Raw genomic sequence first — 16,501 nt, 5'->3', positions numbered from 1 at the left:
CAACCTTCTACTACACACATACAAAAAAGAAATACTGACATTTAAAAGTACATCTGCTGAAGTACCAAACCATGTGTGTGTATGTTGCCGCAGAACTTTTTATAAAAGTTACACAAAATCTGTAGACCTAACATACAAAATAGAAGACAATGAAGATTCCAAATGGTTTGAATTAGCTCTCTACCTTGTAGCAGAAAACAAATACGAAATAACTGACCCCTTAATACTTTGCAGTTGCAGTTACTGTACTACAAAACTTGACAACAACCAAACTCCTTCACGTGCTATCACAAATAATTTGGAATTATTCCTACTACCACAACCCCTACAACAACTCAATTTATATGACAGCATCATAATTCAAACAGTGCACCCCTTTCAAGCAATAATACGCCTTCAACGAAAAACAGCTAAATTACTTCCCTCTGAATTGGTGAAAGGCATTTGAGGCAAAGTAGTGTATTTACCATTAGATCTAAAACAAAATGTACACTCTCTGGGAGTACAACGTTCAATGGAGCAATCTTTAATTATCTTAGTAAATGGTGTACCCACAAAAGACAAAATAATTTGGCAACAACTGGTAGACTTACATAAAGTTAAACAAGCGTTGCAATATCTAAAAGACAATAATGAATACTAAAAATAAATTAATATTGAATAAAACTCGAAGGAAACCACTGAAATAATTCAAGAGGCACCAGAAACTGGTCAATTTGGGCTTCTAGATCCTGCTACAGTATCCAATACTTTAGACCATTACACAATTCACCCATTGCACTCTAATGACACCAAAGAAGATGCACTAGAAACGTACCAAATGCAACAAACAAAGGCATCACCAATCAGCATATGGGGAAAAAGTATAGAAGCACATGCTTTTCCTCTACTCTTTCCTACTGGCAAAGGAGGAAGGTACGATGATAGACCTATTCAAATAACAGTATCAGAATACCGCTGTTTACGGATGTATTCTGAAGATCCCAGATTTAGACAAAATGTGGAATACTTATTCCACCTACTCTTTGAAAGTGAACTATGAACTCTATCTTACGGAGTTGCACACACATTAAAATCAGGAACCCACTTTCAAAATATGTCAGCTACACAATAATTACAAAAAGTGCAACAAAAAGATGAGGTTTTACAATCAAGTATTACAAATGTATTAGCAAACATGCATGGTACTAAAGAGTACTTTTTCCGACGTCATGGAGATGTAAGTTGTATGATAAGAAACCTTGGCCCACCCACTTGGTTTTTACATTAAGTTGTGCAGAATATGCATGGGAATATGTACATGATTTCCTACGCATATTAAACAAAAACAAAACAAACATAGACATACTACCACCTGGAGAACTTTGTTCTCTAGATCCTGTTAATGTTTCAAAATATTTCCACCATCGCTTCATTGCTATGCTACACATTATTTGTAATAAAATGGTTCTTCCCCTTTGGAGAAAAGAATACCAAGCCAGACGAGCACCACATATCCACACGATTTTATGGATTAAAGATGCTCCTTAATTTGGTCAAGACAATGATGCCACTGTGTTACAGCTTATCGAAAAAATATGTCACTTGCGAAATTCCATCGGAAACAACAAATAGTGATCTTCATGTACAAATTTTACAATTTCAAAGAAACAAATGTGGCAAATATTGTCGTCGCAAATACAAAAACAAAGGGAAATACTACACCAAATGCTGCTTTGGTTTTCCTACACCAGTTACAAAAACAGGTCAAGTAAACAACTTCATGTCTTCGGTTAGACATAGTGTTAAAGATAAATCACCTAAAAATACATATTACATAAAAAGAACAGAAGAAGACAAATATATCAATGATTACAATGCAATCATTGCCCACTTATGGAATGCAAACATAGATGTGCAGTACATTGCAGACAATTCCACTGCAGTTGCATGATATGTTACAGCATACTTAACCAAAGCAGAAAAAACAGAGCTCCAAGACCTCTGGAATGACCTGTCATCAGAAAAAACACTGTCTCAGAAATTATACAGCTTGGGCATAAAAATGCTCTCCCATAGAGAATGTAGCTCCTATGAAGCAGCAGATTGTTTAACCGCTACTGCTTGTATGGAAAATCTGAAAATATAGTATGGCTAAGTCTTGGTCCTGCTAAATCTAGAAAAAGAGTACTGAAAGCATACGACGACATAGAAACAAAAGCCAAACATGATTCCAACAGCCAAGACATTTTAAAAAACTATTTGCTGGACACATACTAGCCAAACAGAAGTACCACTTTGGAAACCATGTGTCTATACCACATTGCCCAAAACTTCACATACAAAAATAATGTAAACCCGATGAAAAAAAGGAAGATACAGAGTGTCAAATTGTGAAGGCAGCTTAGTAAAACTCACCAAACCAAATTTAATTAATCATATCAAATTGTCATTAAAGACTCTGCAACATAAAGAACTATATTACATGTCCCTGCTACAACTCTTTAAACCATGGAGAAAATAAGAAGAAATACTAGATAACTATGACTCCTACGAAGATGCTTTCAAAGCAAATGAAAGCACTATAACTGATGTAAACTTTACAAACTACAAAACAATGTTGCTCAATGAACAGCAACACGAAGAAGAACTTCAAGCCCAACTAGATAAGGACACTCCTGACAGTAGTCAACCTTCTGTAACAGGAAGCCAAGAACAATGGGACAGCCACTAATAGCAAATGAGGCAGAATTAGCTATGACGGAAGTAAAAAGCACCATATGTCAGTATGAAGATAAAGAAGACTTAACTATACTACAATCAAAACTAAACAATGAGCAATGTAGCATTTTTCAAGAAGTAACAAAAGAAATTGCACATGGTGTACAATATGAAAATAAATAATGCAACTGCCAAAATTACAAACCTATACTACTGTACGTCAGTGGTGAAGCTGGTTCTGGCAAAACATTCTTAATCAAAATCATCAGCAAATTCCTTCAACAATTGACAAACAATAAACTGTCAGCTGTTGTCACTTCCTCCACAGGTTTAGCTGCCTACAACATAGGCGGTGTCACTTTATACAGATTACTACTCCTGCCAGTAGAACACCAAAACAAATTAGACTATTACAAACTTTCTAGAGAAGCTGCAATGCAACTATGCAGAGTATTAAAACAAATGAAAATGCTACTAATAGATGAAGTGAGCATGGTCTCCAATCTAATGTTGGGTTTGATTCACCTCAGATTACAAGAGGTACTCAAAACAGATTACAAAGAGCTCTTTGGAAAAAAACACATTATTGTTTTCAGAGATCTTCTTCAATTAACACCAGTGAAAGGTGAGCCTATTTTTAAAACCTTACGACATAAACTCTTCCGTAAAAATGTTGGCAGCATAGGAAATGTCAACCTTTGGCAACATTTCCAATAAAGAAAATTAACAGAAAACATACGGCAATCTGCAGATCTCATTTATGCCAACATCTAAGAAAGTATTAGAGTTGGTGTACTATCTCAAGAAGCACAAGCAATATTGAAAACCCGGCACATTCATGCACTTTAAGGTGATAATGCATGTGCTACGGATGTTATGGAACAATTAGCGCACAAAAATGTCAATTGTATGGCCTTAATGCCAACTCTTGCAAGCTGTTTCAAATTCAATTAAACAATGTTAAAAAAAGAAATGCAACCAATAATTGAAATTAGCGCCACAGACAAACTAGACATACATGGTATGAGACTACCCATGTGTGAACAGGCCACAACAAGACTAAGGGGGTAATTCATAGAATTGAGCGCACAAGTGGCGCACGCGGCTGGCACACAGTGTGCACGTGCGGCAGTCTGCGCGAGCCGCGTGCGCCAAAATCCATTTCTGCGCACAGCGTATTCATGGATTTTAGAATCCATAACCAGCCGTGGCGCAGAGTGGTGCACCGACCCTGCAGCTGCGCCAGTTACACCCCCAACCTCTCCCCGTGCGCCATGAACAGCGCAAAAATCCCGTACATGGCGCACAGGCCAGTGTACTAGCATACAGCCCCCCAACCACGAAACCATCCATAAAAATCCCTGCGCACTCCTCCGAATACACGTACCCTGCTGCGTGGGAAGTGTTACACGTGATTGGCCTTGAGCGAGCGGGGTACGTGTATTTCTGGGGTGCGCAGCAAGTTTGCGAGCCGGGTACATGTATTTCTGTGGTGCGCGGGAAGTTGCGAGTGGGGTACGTGTATTTTGGGGGTGCGCGGGAAGTTTTACACGCGATTGGCCCTGTGCGAGCAGGGTATGTGTATTTCGGGGGTGCGCGGGAAGTTTGCGAGCGGGGGAAGTTTTACACGCGATTGGCCCTGTGTGAGCGGGGTACGTGTATTTCGGGGGTGTGCTGGAAGTTTTACACGGTATTGGCCTTGGGCGAGTGGGGTACGTGTATTCTGAGAGGTGCGCGGGGAGTTTCACACGTGATAGGCCTTGGGCGAGCGGGGTACGTGTATAACTGGGGTGCGCGGGAAGTTCTACACGCGATTGGCCTTGGGCGAGTGGGGTACGTGTATTCTGAGGGGCGTGCGGGGAGTTTCATACGCGATTGGCCCGTTACGAACAGGGTACGTGTATTTCGGGGGTGCTCAGGAAGTTCTACACGCGATTGGCCTTGGGTGAGTGGGGTACTTGTATTCTGAGGGGTGCACGGGGAGTTTTACACGCGATTGGTCCTGTGCGAGCGGGGTACGCATATTTCGGGGGTGCGTGGGACGTTTGTGAGTGGGATACGTGTATACTGAGCGGTGCGCAGGGAGTTTCACACGCGATTGGCCTTGGGCGAGCGGGGTACATGTATTCCTGGGGTGCGCAGGAACTTTCACACGCAATTTCGCTGTCTGAGCGGGGTACGTGTATTCTGAAGGGTGCGCGGGAACTTTCACATGTGAATTTGCTTGCAGAGCGGGGTACGTGTATCCAGTGGGGTGCGCGGGGTGTTACACACGTGAATTGCCAGTGTGGGTCCTCCCAGGTGTGCCCTCAACCCCCTCCCCAGCCCGTGCAGTAAGCCCACACCACAGGGGACTACCCTGCACCCCTGGTCATGTCCCTTAGGCAGCCCATCCACCATGGGCATGCTCCCCAGCCAGCCCACATGTCACCTTGCACTAGTGATCACCGACTCATGTCCCTGAGGTGCCCCTCAGCATTGAGGGGCACCTGCCAGCAGGCACCGACTCATGTCCCTCAGAACCCCCCCACCCAGCATTGAGGGGCACCTCCCAGCAGGACCCGACTCATGTCCCTCAGCACCCCCACCCACCCAGCATTGAGGGGCACCTGCCAGCAGGACCCAACTGAAGTCCCTCAGCACCCCCACCCATCCAGCATTGAAGGGCACCTGCCAGCAGGCCCCTACTCATGTCCCTCAGCACCCCCACCCACCCAGCATTGAGGGGCACCTGCCAGCAGGCCCCAACTCATGTCCCTCAGCACCCCCACCCACCCAGCATTGAGGGGCACCTGCCAGCAGGCACCGACTCATGTCCCTCAGCACCCCCCACCCAGCATTGAGGGGCACCTCCCAGCAGGACCCGACTCATGTCCCTCAGCACCCCCACCCACCCAGCATTGAGGGGCACCTGCCAGCAGGACCCAACTGAAGTCCCTCAGCACCCCCACCCATCCAGCATTGAAGGGCACCTGCCAGCAGGCCCCGACTCATGTCCCTCAGCACCCCCACCCACCCAGCATTGAGGGGCACCTGCCAGCAGGCCCCAACTCATGTCCCTCAGCACCCCCACCCACCCAGCATTGAGGGGCACCTGCCAGCAGGCCCCGACTCATGTCCCTCAGCACCCCCACCCACCCAGCATTGAGGGGCACCTGCCAGCAGGCCCCGACTCAAGTCCCTCAGCACCCCCACCCACCCAGCATTGAGGGGCACCTGCCAGCAGTTCTGACTCATGTCCCTCAGCACCCCACCCACCCAGCATTGAGTTGCACCTGCCAGCAGGCCCCAACTCATGTCCCTCAGCACCCCCACCCACCCAGCATTGAGGGGCACCTGCCAGCAGGCCCTGACTCATGTCCCTCAGCACCCCCACCCACCTAGCATTGAGGAGCACCTGCCAGCAGGCCCCGATTCATGTCCCTCATCACCCCCACCCACCCAGCATTGAGGGGCACCTGCCAGTAGGCCCCGACTCATGTCCCCCAAACACGTCATACAGATGCACAATCATGGGCTTCATCTGCACCAAAATCCCACAGCACCCCACCCCAGTCTTGAGAGGCAATCAAGTCCCCAATCCACCCCACACTCAAATGGCTATTCCATGACACAAACCGAAAGTCAACTATGTACATCAAAACCTGTCCCTCACACACACACACATTGGGTGCAAGTGATTGTCTAAGTCTACTTTTTCACACGCAGTAACCCAATGAGCGAATACCACACATGGAAGTAAGAAACAAAAATGTATTACTAACAAAATGAATGAAATGAAATGAAAGCATAAAACATATTTCAAATGATGAAATGAAATGTATGTCCAAAACAGAATAAAAAAAGTATGAAGAACCAATCCAAAGTGATGAAAAAAAAACATGTGTCCAATCTCACGGTCCACCAAATGAAATCCAAAGGAAACGTAAATTGAAAAATCCATGGATAAAATAAAATCCTCACATGATCCACTGTTCAACTATGTCAACAGAGTTCATCCAGGGTCCATGAGCCCAACTGTCTGAGCGGGGTACGTGTATTCTGAAGGGTGCGCGGGAACTTTCACATGTGAATTTGCTTGCAGAGCGGGGTACGTGTATCCAGTGGGGTGCGCGGGGTGTTACACACGTGAATTGCCAGTGTGGGTCCTCCCAGGTGTGCCCTCAACCCCCTCCCCAGCCCGTGCAGTAAGCCCACACCACAGGGGACTACCCTGCACCCCTGGTCATGTCCCTTAGGCAGCTCATCCACCATGGGCATGCTCCCCAGCCAGCCCACATGTCACCTTGCACTAGTGATCACCGACTCATGTCCCTGAGGGGCCCCTCAGCATTGAGGGGCACCTGCCAGCAGGCACCGACTCATGTCCCTCAGAACCCCCTCACCCAGCATTGAGGGGCACCTCCCAGCAGGACCCGACTCATGTCCCTCAGCACCCCCACCCACCCAGCATTGAGGGGCACCTGCCAGCAGGACCCAACTGAAGTCCCTCAGCACCCCCACCCATCCAGCATTGAAGGGCACCTGCCAGCAGGCCCCTACTCATGTCCCTCAGCACCCCCACCCACCCAGCATTGAGGGGCACCTGCCAGCAGGCCCCAACTCATGTCCCTCAGCACCCCCACCCACCCAGCATTGAGGGGCACCTGCCAGCAGGCACCGACTCATGTCCCTCAGCACCCCCCACCCAGCATTGAGGGGCACCTCCCAGCAGGACCCGACTCATGTCCCTCAGCACCCCCACCCACCCAGCATTGAGGGGCACCTGCCAGCAGGACCCAACTGAAGTCCCTCAGCACCCCCACCCATCCAGCATTGAAGGGCACCTGCCAGCAGGCCCCGACTCATGTCCCTCAGCACCCCCACCCACCCAGCATTGAGGGGCACCTGCCAGCAGGCCCCAACTCATGTCCCTCAGCACCCCCACCCACCCAGCATTGAGGGGCACCTGCCAGCAGGCCCCGACTCATGTCCCTCAGCACCCCCACCCACCCAGCATTGAGGGGCACCTGCCAGCAGGCCCCGACTCAAGTCCCTCAGCACCCCCACCCACCCAGCATTGAGGGGCACCTGCCAGCAGTTCTGACTCATGTCCCTCAGCACCCCACCCACCCAGCATTGAGGTGCACCTGCCAGCAGGCCCCAACTCATGTCCCTCAGCACCCCCACCCACCCAGCATTGAGGGGCACCTGCCAGCAGGCCCTGACTCATGTCCCTCAGCACCCCCACCCACCCAGCATTGAGGTGCACCTGCCAGCAGGCCCCAACTCATGTCCCTCAGCACCCCCACCCACCCAGCATTGAGGGGCACCTGCCAGCAGGCCCTGACTCATGTCCCTCAGCACCCCCACCCACCTAGCATTGAGGAGCACCTGCCAGCAGGCCCCGATTCATGTCCCTCATCACCCCCACCCACCCAGCATTGAGGGGCACCTGCCAGTAGGCCCCGACTCATGTCCCCCAAACACGTCATACAGATGCACAATCATGGGCTTCATCTGCACCAAAATCCCACAGCACCCCACCCCAGTCTTGAGAGGCAATCAAGTCCCCAATCCACCCCACACTCAAATGGCTATTCCATGACACAAACCGAAAGTCAACTATGTACATCAAAACCTGTCCCTCACACACACACACACTGGGTGCAAGTGATTGTCTAAGTCTACTTTTTCACATGCAGTAACCCAATGAGCGAATACCACACATGGAAGTAAGAAACAAAAATGTATTACTAACAAAATGAATGAAATGAAATGAAAGCATAAAACATATTTCAAATGATGAAATGAAATGTATGTCCAAAACAGAATTAAAAAAGTATGAAGAACCAATCCAAAGTGATGAAAAAAAAACATGTGTCCAATCTCACGGTCCACCAAATGAAATCCAAAGGAAACGTAAATTGAAAAATCCATGGATAAAATAAAATCCTCACATGATCCACTGTTCAACTATGTCCACAGAGTTCATCCAGGGTCCATGAGCCCAACTAAAGAAATAAAACCTATCCAAAAAACTACCTCAGAAAATAACTATATACAAATGTGTGGGGCATAGTCCAAACACCCCAAATAAAAGGAAAACGAAAATGAAACCTAACACTAAAAACTATATACAATTGCGGCGGGCTAGTCCGACAGCTCACGTTCCGATTTCCCGGGCCAGGGCATCATCTTCCATGGCCCGAGGGTTCGCATGTTGACCTCCAACTCCCTATGAATTGCCTCGAGGCACTCGGCCCGCCTCAGTGCCCTCCACATGGAGTTCTCCACCCTGACCATTGTGAGCCATGCCTCTTCCGCCCGCCGCCGCTCCGCAACTATGGCCTGGCCCAACCGCTGCCACACGGAAGACACTTTCAATCCTGGGTCCTCCTGCCCTCTGGCCGATGCCTGCCCCTCGGATGTTGAAGGCCCCGAGCCATCATGGCTCCCACCTTGTTGCTGCTGCTGCTGTGCCTGTGCTTGTGCCCTGGCTCTTGATGCCTGCACGTCCTCCTCCGGCTGGGGTGCAGTTGTTGTGGTGGCCACCCCTGCTGGACGTCCGACTCCCAACTGTGGCAGGGATGTGTCCTCCACCAGCCTGGCCGCAGGGTCAGTTGCAGCTCCACAGGGTACCCAGGTGATACATGGGTGGGAAGATGGCATGGAGGACGACTGGGGCATAGGGGATTCAGGTGAGGAGGGAGTCGGAAGAAGGTCCAGCATACGGAGGAATGGTGACCCGTCCCAGTAGGTCAAAGCGGTCAAAGATGCATCCGAGATGACCTGCAGTGTCTTCACGAAAACACTGCAGGTCACCTCGAATGCCCCGTTGACGCAACGCTATCCCAGCCAGGACAGCCTCAACCCGGTCCCGGATTGCCACGTCTGCAGGGAGAGGAAGGCCAATTGTTGTGCGTTCATCCCCTCCCTGAAAACGGGTCTGGACGTAGGCATCCCTGCTGGTGCGGGATGATGCAGTCACAGAATCGGGGACAGGATTACACACAGGCACCTCCGCCGTGGCCTGTGCTGCCCCCTGTCCCTGCCCCTGCACTGCACCACTAGCACCAGTGGAATCCCCACCTCCAGATCCCGTGTGTGTCCCTTCCACGGCCTCCTCCTCCACCAAACCCCCCACCAACCTGGATGACTCTGTGCCATCTTCCTCCATTGGACCCTGTGGGATCTCAGCTGCCCCTTCTGCTGCTGAGGAGTCCACCTCCGACCTCTGCCTCTTGGACATACCCTCGGCAGCTGCGGCCTGGGATGCGGCACCAGACTCCTCACTCCCCGACGAGATGACAACCTGGGAGGGGAGCTGGGCCTTACATCTCCGGCTGGCAGTGCGATCCCTGACGCCTTGCTCCACAGCACCCTCTCTGCCCTCTTCATCATTTGACGCTGCAGACAGGGAGAGAAAGGACACAGGCATCAGGGCACTGTACAATGGACTGATACACACATGACAGTTGTACATGAGTGGCAGTGTCAAACTTCAGACAAGGCATCACACTCCCCAACACACATGTCATTTCAACTCACACACATGAGCAAATCAATAGGAATATCACACCAGGCAGCACCATCCATACACATACAACAGCATGAGCAGCCGAAGGTGAGCCTGACGTCACATGCAACACAGGGAGTGCATAACACATGTACACACACCACCAGACTGACATGCATCTGTACATCTCCACCACTGCAGTGACAATGTCACCATCCATGTCACATCTGGCAATCAGCCTTCTACATGTCAGTGTCACATGCATCCATGTCGCATCACAGTTGCACTCTTGTCATTGTGCATAGTGCAGATACATGCAGCATGAACCAGCATCCATGTGTGACACCATAACCATGCCACAGTACATACTCATAATTCATTACATGTGTGCACCCACACATACATTTGCACAGCATGCATACCAACACATACACCATCGATGTGTCTCACACTTGATAGGAATCACATGTGGCAGGTTCACGTCCCTGTACATATGTAGCCTTACATGTCCCTACAAAGACATATGTGCAACCTGCACACTCCTGGCACACCACAACACGCACAGCGTCCTATCAGTATGCATGTACACTTGCCGCTCGTCTCCAGGCGGGTTTGCTCCTGGACCCGGCACCCCTTGGCATCCGCTGCCTTCCAGAGGCGCCGGGCCTTGTTGAGGGTCCTGGACCTGAAGTCCTCCCAGCGCTTCCGGACATGTTTGCCACACCCTCCTTGTTCATGGCAGTCACGATGTCCATCCAGATCCTCTTCCGTCCTTCATTGTTGGCGCACAAACTTCCAAAGAAGGCATCATACTGCCCCAGGACTTGTTCCACCAGGACACCAACTTCACTGGCACTGAAGCTGGAGGCCCTCTGCCTCTCTGCCTGGGGGTTGCCAGTGGTGCCAGATGGTGTAGTGTCTGACATGGCAATCCCAGAGGCAGGTGTGGGTGAGCAACTGGGTCCTGGGGCTGGGCTGTGGAGCGATGGTATCCCAGGCGGGAGTCTTCAGTTCCAGCAGGGGTGGTCACAGCAACTGCACCCCTGGCTGACATGCAGGCACCAAATAGCAGGGCACATGGGCAGCAGGCGGGCAGGCAGCAGCAAAGGGGAGGTGGGCGCGTTCCAATGGTCTGGGGGGCAGGAATATGGCCTTCTGGGCAGGAGCGTGGTCTTCCGTGTGTTTTCGCGTGGTCAGCTTGATACAGAGTGATTTGGCACGTGAAAAAAGTGCACGTCAGCGTGAAATCCGAGGAAAGGCCCTTAGCGCATAAGCGCATCTGTGACGTTACGCGCGCGGGCGTTTCCCTCGTGACGTGTGCATAGTGGTTCAGCGTGTGAAAAAACTGCATGTCCGAGTGTGAATGCGTGTAATCTGAGGAAAGGGCCTACGCGCGTAAGTGACGTGCGTGGGCATTTCCCTCAGCACGGGTTAAAGGTGAGCGGGGCCAGCAGTTCGCTGTACGTGCCTTTTGTGGAGACCGACGTGTGTGTTGCTACTTTGTGATGTTTCGCGGGCCATCACAACTTCACAGGGGATCAAGGACGTATCTCTTCTTTTGGCGGGGGTATTGGCCACGTGTGTTTTTCATCATCACACTAGTCTGACGGTGAGTCGCGCACGCTATTTTTCCCACTGCGGTTGCCCCTGTGTATCGTGTATCCGTTTTCGAGGTCATAGTAGCCAGGGTGTCCCACGCGTACGTGTTTTTCGTGTTACTGGGTGCCACCGCGTCCTGCAGGAGGATAATTCCACACACGTAGGCTGCAGGGGTTGCATGCACGGTTTTACTGCAGATTTGGGGTGCCTTAGCGTTGCGTGACCTGTCACTACATCACTGGGGTCACATACAGCCTTGCAGGTGCAGGGGTGCTGTTAACATCTTGCATCCCACCCCTTTCACCCCAATTGCCCAGGACAATTGTGGTGTACACCTCTCATTGGCACTCCTCCATCTGTGCCGGCACTACTCCATCTGTGCCATGGTTGGGAGGCCACCAAAGGTGAGTGGCGCCTCAGCTGGGCGTCCTCCTCATGGCGGGCATGGTCATGGATGTGGCCGGGTGACCAGGGAGTAGGGGGACTCCAGGGCGTCCAGGGTGGCCACAGAGGGGGAAGTGGCAGGGGTGCGCCACTTGTGCACGATGTTGTGCCATGTGTAGGTGCAGTCATGCCACCACCCCCTGTGGTTCCGGGAGATGCAGCTTCTGCATCTGGCACTGGCGCCCATGTGACCTGGCAGTCTGTTTCATCGACTGCCATGGGCCAAAGGGTAGTGGTAGCTGCAGGTGCAGCTGTGGACACCACCACCCAGGCTCATGGTCTGCCAGCACAGGGTGCGTTGGCACTTGAGGAGTCCTTGGAAGATTTCCAACAGGGCAGGAGTGAAACCGTAGGTGCACACAGGACTGTCCTAACTGAGACACGTGTCCCTGGGGCAGTAATGTCATCTACTGCCCCGACCAGCCGGGTGTTGGCAAGTGCAGGGGCAGATGCAGCCAACAACACCCCCGTTATGAGTCTGCCAACCAGGACAGTCACGGTCAATGACCCTGCCACAGCAGATGTTGCTGCGCAGGGTCCATTAGAGGGCACCCAGGTGCCACTGACGCAAGTCAGGCCTTTGGTCGTCCCTCCACCTGCCACTCCCTTGGCTCAATCCACCGGTGCCACTGGCCATACTGATCAGGGTGGCATTTGCCAGCCAGAGTCTGCGCCACAATCCAAGAGGAGGAAGGTTGCACCTGCAGCACAGGTAGGGACCCCACACACAGCCACGACCTCCTGCATGTCGAGGAGGAAGCCTTTCTGCAACCAGGAACTGGACTTCCTTGTGGTCTACGTACGGGACCACAGCCGTGACATGCTAGTGGGGCCTAATTGTCAGACTAAGGCTGCCGACCCTGATACCCACTGGAAGCAAGTTACGGAACATGTGAGTGCATTCGGCCATGAGGTGCGCATGGCGCCCGATTGCAAAAAGCGTTAGAATTACCTGAAACGCAGCGCTAAGGCTAAGCGTGCCTCAAATTACAACTTGACTCAGGTGACTGGCAGTGGGCCTGCACCTGAGGAGGAAGACCTCACTCCGCACGAGTCACTCGGTGCAGAGTTCATACCACCTGAATCGGTCGAAGGAGTGGGAGGGATGTCGGACTTTGATGCCCAGTCCAGTGAGTGTTGCTGCGTGTTTGTTTAGGACATGTGTGTTTTACTTGTGTGATGTGTTGTGCATGAATGCCACTACATGTCATGTGCACATGGTTCTGATGTGCAAGTAATTCAATGCTTCACTGATGCATGGCTGCTCTGCAGGATGGTGGACATGTGGAGTGGACGAGGACTATCTGCATCACCACTATTGCACCCTACTCACATGCTGGTCACCAGGATGCCCCTCCGGTCCATGCTCCAGCTCACTGCCTCTTCTGCATGTAGCCTGGGGTGACCTTCCTCTCAGCCCAGGGACTATGTCATAGCATGACTGACGTGCATGTGTCCTCTGCCTGCATGCGGGTACTTCATGTAGGTATGCTCCCTTGCCTCTCCACCCCTCCCCTCTGCAACCCAATTTCAACTTTGCACTGGTCTGCTTCAATTTTGCCGTTGAGTACTTGCCTGTTCATGCGTCCTGTGTACATGCTAACTTCCACCATCCAATCTGCCAGACATATGCTGTGGGGTACATCCTTTGTACTTGATGCAGGGTGTCTCACTTGGACTGTGCAGAGGTCAGATGCCCCGCAGGGACATGAGTGCCCATTCATGCTCCATGTGGATTCCATGCATGCCCATGTGTCCTTGACTGGAAGATCATTCTAGTACGTGTCCAGGGTGACCTACATTGCATGGCATTTCATCAGCCTTCCCATGGCCACTGTTTCTCAGTCCTGCGTAGCACACATGTTTAGGGTGTGACAGTCTGTGTTGGTCACAGGCCTCAGCCTGTTTTATGGCCAATGACTCTGTCCAACTGGTGTAGTGTCTTCTTCACACGTGGGTGTACTCCTGAGGTTTCATCATGTGTCCTGCTTACTGTCCCATCATCATCTGCTGTATTGTCACTTGACTCACATGATGCAATTGATGCTAGTCAACACTGACTGTCAATACACAGGTCTATGGTCATCCTTTTGATGCCATGCAAGGCATCCCTGCATTTGCACTTGGGGGGGGGGGAGGTTTGCTTGTGTCCATGCTACCCATTGCATGCACATTGTACGTGATGGCTGAAGTTGACCTTGCACTGCCTTCACATTTTCTGATACACATCATGAAGTACTTGTACATGTGGATAGTGAGTAACGTGCAAATGTGCTCGACCCACTTCAGAGTGATATAACACCCTTCTACATGACTAATCACAGAAGCAATGTCAAGTGGACCCAGCATGCATGGCAGGATCTCTTTTGTGTGTGACATGTCTGCTTCATGTGTTTGGTGTCTGTGTGATGTCTATGTGTGTGTGTGTTGTGTACTTCGAACATGTGTAGTGACCTTTTTTCTCTCTACTTTTAAGATGATGACGCAATGGAGCCAGAGGATGGTGTTGTCATGCCAGGCACAGGGTTGTTATCACTACAGCAACCCGGCACAAGTGGGGGTAGTGGGGTGGTAGGCCACGATAACCCACATGTGCTACAGTCCATCTTGTCTTTGGCTGGCAATAAGTCCAGCCCTGATGACCACTCCGACGTCCATGTCGAGTTGGATGTGCATCAGGTCCATATGTCAGGGGTGAGTGATTCTGAGTGGGCACTCCTCTGTCCGTGACACCTGCACTGAGGGATCAGACAGTCTTGGAACCTCCGCCTGTGGTGGATCAGGACACAGGGTCACCCTCCACACCAGTCAATGATGTGCCTGGGTCATCACGTCGACGGGGGCATGTAGTCGTGCAGCCGCGGGCGGTGCCAACACAACGAGGACACCCTGTCCTTGGGTCCCGCAGGTGTCAACCCTCAGCAATGCGGTCGTTGCGCGCAACCGCAGTATACTGAGTGGGAGCAAGAGATGACTGCCAATTCTGAACGCCAGGGGGCAGCAATGGAGAACATCTCTGTGAGCATGGAGCGTGTGGCCCAATCCGTGCTCCCCCCTGGTAGGCAGGTGCTTCTCCAGCAGCAGGCGGCACAGTCCATGGCCCGCTCCTCAGGCTGGGCATGGTCGCCTCAGACAGGGCACGCCAGGCTGAAATGTTGTCTCTGCGTGAAGCAATTGCTGCTCATGCAGAGGTACACATGGAGGCCCTGAGGGAGAAGTATGCTTCCCTCAGATCCACTCTGGGTGTCCTTCTGATGTCCCAGAGGGAGCGGTCAGAGGAGAGGTTTGCGCAGCTTGAGCGTACCATCTCGGCTGAGCTACATGCTTGCCGGGAGGTGCATCAGTTGTCAGGCCAGGCCTTGCATATCACGTGAGGTTCTGCATGCAGACCTACGTATCATCGCCGCACAGAACCAGGCTCACCCGTCCGGCAGACTTGCTGCCGACGAGGGGCAAGCTGTGGCTAGGCGTGGTCAGGCTCCTGTGACACGTCCTCCTTTCCAGGAAGAGCCAGACTCGGACGACGAGGTATCTCCCACATAGGTCGGGCTGTGCAGGCGTTGAGCCCATGGAGGTTTGTTTTTTCCTCAACATCATCGCATGTGGGTGTTGAGCAGCACCCTGTACCTCCCCCCTCCTGGATGCCTCCTCCCACCGGATCGTATATGGCAATTTTTGATTTTTCTTTTAGTTTAGTTAGTTAAGTTTCTATTTGATAGTTAGTTTAATTAGGTCATGTAGGTTTTTGATAGTTAGTGTTATTAGTTAATATAGTTTCAAATTGCTTGTCTGTTGTGCTTTCATGTGACGGTGTGGTGCTTTGTGGCTTTTGAAAGCATCCACTGACTGTTCCAGCTGGTCCCTTCAAGCTTGTCTCGTTTATGTGTTTGCAGCTTGGGGTCCTGACTCACATATGCCACTCCTGCTTCCCTTATCCATCAGCTCGCAAGGATGGTTTGGTGTAACAGCCTATTACACAAGGGCTTAGGACTGTCATATCTGTGGCATGTTTGCTGCAGTACTACTTGTGTTGACACCCCTAGTGGGGATTATAGGGGTGATTTTGATTGCAGTTCTTCCTGTGCTTGAAACACTTGTGTATAGGCGCGTTACAAATACCATATCATATCATATCATATCTAGATGGGTGGTTTCATGATTCATGTGTGCATTAATTGCTATACATTGTGTAGTGTGTTTCTTATCTTTGCTGTACATGTGCTTCATGCAATTCATGCTGTATATAGTGGCTAACACCCT

This window comes from Ambystoma mexicanum, chromosome 5p (assembly GCF_040938575.1).
Source record: "Ambystoma mexicanum isolate Mex_15411 chromosome 5p, UKY_AmexF1_1, whole genome shotgun sequence".
Lineage (NCBI taxonomy): Eukaryota > Metazoa > Chordata > Amphibia > Caudata > Ambystomatidae > Ambystoma > Ambystoma mexicanum.
This window is presented reverse-complemented; position numbering follows the sequence as displayed.